The sequence below is a fragment of the Rousettus aegyptiacus genome, unplaced genomic scaffold, assembly GCF_014176215.1.
Source record: "Rousettus aegyptiacus isolate mRouAeg1 unplaced genomic scaffold, mRouAeg1.p scaffold_m13_p_15, whole genome shotgun sequence".
NCBI lineage: Eukaryota > Metazoa > Chordata > Mammalia > Chiroptera > Pteropodidae > Rousettus > Rousettus aegyptiacus.
Genome location: NW_023416290.1, coordinates 39352494 through 39356016, shown reverse-complemented (window position 1 = coordinate 39356016; position 3523 = coordinate 39352494).

The following is a 3523-nucleotide window of genomic DNA, read 5'->3' as shown; positions in this document are numbered from 1 at the left end:
TATATATATTTTATTTTTATTGCCAAGTTATTGCCATAAAAATGGTATAGAAAAAATATGTTTATTTTTAAACTAATGTAGTATCTTGACATAGCAACTGTGTATAACAGTTTAGGAAACAGTAGAATGGTTCTAAACTCTTATAACAATGGTTTTAAATTCCTTGAATTTTAGAATAACAAAATGCCCGAGAGGGTTTATTTTTAAAATATAGTACATCATGAGTAACAAAAACATATCTATTAGAGTTTACCAATGACCATTAACTGTTCCTCTGCAGCTGCCCATAAAACATGAGAGCCCAAGGAATGGGTTCAGGTTTTCAGAGAAAAAATATATTCTACTTACTATTAAATGTTGGAGTATATGATGAATTAAATACTAGTTTCTAGAAAGATTATTCAGAGTTCTTAACAAAAACAAAGTATCTCTGACCAAGGTCTAGGATAAAAGAAGTTTTTTTTAACTTGTATATTATAGTGTTGGGTTGATCTTTCTTTAAAATTTATATGTAGAAAACTGATACACTTTAGTATCTCAAAAAATTAAGCCAGAAGCAAGATAAATAAGTCCACGTAAGGAACTGCTGTGTTTCCAGCACAAAGACGTGTGTGTAATTAGTTTTGCTTAATGTAGATTTAATGCAACTGATGGGAATAGATGTCACTAAAATAGTACAAGTTAAAAGACTGTCTTAGCCACTTTCAATTTAATTTATAGTAAAAGACATTTACTAAAATTCCTTTGGGGTGAATATGTTTGGATAAACTTTTTCACCTTGATTAACTTGCTATTATTTAGAAAATTGTGTTGTTTCAACTAGTGGTGTTTAATGTCTTAAAGTTTAACTGTCTCGCTGTAGTAAAATATGATACATTATGACACCTTTATTTTTTCATTTTTCTTTTTTTAAGAATCTGGCTCTCTTTGGAATGCTTCCCAGGGTCTTCTGGAAACTAGATTTTTTTTTTTTTTTTCACATCCAAGGACTTCTGGTCATTAAATAGTTGTATATATAGAAAATGTACCACAGGAAAGCTCACTGTCTTTATGTCGCAAGAGGGTTTCTCTGATAATTTAGTTCATTGTTATGCATCGATATAACTTCTGAACATTTATTAATGGAAATTAGGTCCCATTGAATGATCCTTTCAACATTTTTAACTCAAATCTATCCCCGCCATTTTATTGTGCAAGCATTACCATCAAAGACACGGATCTACTACTAACTTACAACAGTTCTACCATTCACCATGTTTCCCTTTCAACTGAGCATGTTGGTTGAGGTCAATAATTTTTGCTTTTCATATGGAAATCAATCAACAAACAGTATCTTTATCTTCTTTCTGAGTTGGCATTCTGCCTTCAAACTTTTCTTTTCTCTAATTATCAATGGAAGTGGATTAAAGTTTTTACATAAGTATAAGAATCCACGTGGCTACTTCTGTTGAAAGAGAACCGAATGAAGACTGGAACGCCAAACCCAAAAGTCGGACTAATTTAGATTAAGATGGGATATTTAGACCTGGTCTAGGGTTTTCAAAAATTGGACATCTACGTTTTGCTTTCTTCCTCCTATTTTGGGAAACTGCCCCTCTCCCTTTGTGGTTCTGTTGAGAGTTAAAAATAAAGGCCTCTGCTCTCCAGGCTATAGATATAAACTCTAATTGTAGGAACTGAAATCATCCTTTGAATTGGAATTCAAGGGAATCTTTGTATAATCATTAGGTGACCACTAAGCTAACCAAACAGAGACTTTGAAGGGTACACAGTGCAGAGAATGCAGACCATAAAGAATTATTCTAGGCAATTCACTAAATAAAGAAATAGCAACAAAAACTTCAGAAAACAACAACTCTGGGGAGAGGGAATCTAATTTCCAGAGTTGCCATATTATGTTATTTAAAATATCTACTTTTCAACAAAAACAAGCTACAAGTCATGCAAATAAACAGAAAAGTTTTCCCATACGCAGGGAACAAAAACAGTCATTAGCAACTGTCTTTGGGGAAGCTCAGATGTTGGATTTACTAGACAAAAACTTTAAATAAAGTATTATAAATAGGTTCAAGGAACTATGGAAACCATGTCTAAGTGATTATCTAAACATGCTGAAGATACCACTGATGAACCTTCTGTCACTATCAATTGGTTTGTAAATTCTAAAATTTTATAAGTAGAATCATACAGTACTTTTTTTTTTAAAATTCAGCATAGTTATTTTAAAGATTTGTCCATGTTATTACATGCATTGGTAATAAATGTATTTCTTTTTATTGCTGAGTAGTAGTTCATTATGTATAGATTAGGCTTTGGCAAATCCAGCAGGCTAAATCCTGCTTGTTTTGGGCCAAATCTGACCACCTCGCCTGCTTGTATATTGTTCATGGTTGCTTTCATGCTATAACAGTAGAGTTGAAGGCTGAAAATATGCATTATTTGTCTCTTTACAGAAAATGTTTGTATACCCATAGTAAAGATATATCATTTTTTTAAATCCATTCACCTATTGCTGGAAATTTGAGGTTTTGTTTCAGTTTTAGGGTTTTACAAATAAATTTGCTATTAACACTCATACAACTCTTTGAATGTACATTTACTTTCATTTCCCTTGGGAAAATACCTTGAAGTAGAAGGGCTGGGTAGTATCGTAAATATATATTTAACATCTTAAGATACTGCCAAATTGTTTTCCAAGGTGATTTAGTTATTTTATATTCCAACTACTAACATATAAGACTTCCAGTTGCTCCATATCACTGATAACCCCTGATAACACTTGATACAGTCAGGCATTTTAATTTTAGACATTCTATTGAGTGTATATTAAAATAATGGTGTGTTATAAATTGAGTTTCCCTAATGACTAAAGATAGTATCTCTGTCTTTATTTGACATCTGCATATGGTAACCTGTGTGTTCAAATATTCTACCTGATTTTTAGTGGATTGTCTATTATGAATGGGATATAATAGTTCTTTACATGTCCTAAATATTAGTCACTTGTGAGATACATATTTTGTTAATATTCCTACAAGTCTAAAGCTTGCCTCTCTCTCTTATGGTTTGTCTTTGAGAGAGCAAAACTTTCCAATTTTGATGAATTTCAATTTTTTTTATTTTTTTATACTTCGTTCATTGTGTTCTGTTCAAGAAATCTTGGCCAAATTCAAGGGAATTAAGATGTTCTCCCATTTTTCTCCCAAGAAATTTCATATTATTAGCTCTTGCATTTAGACCTCTGATTAATTTTGAGTTAATTTTTGTATATGGTTAAAGTTAGGGTACAGATTTTTAAATTTATTTTTCATATTAACATGGACTACCACATCGTATAAGTTTTCCAACTTTTTCTTTTTCAGTTATTTTAGTTATCAAGGTTCTCTACATTTCTATTTAAATTTTAGAATCAGTTTATCAATTTCTACAGAAAAGCTTACTTATATTTTGATTAGGATTGCATTAAAAACTAATTTGGGGAAAATTAACATGTTAATAACATGTGGTAGAACCACTGCCAAAG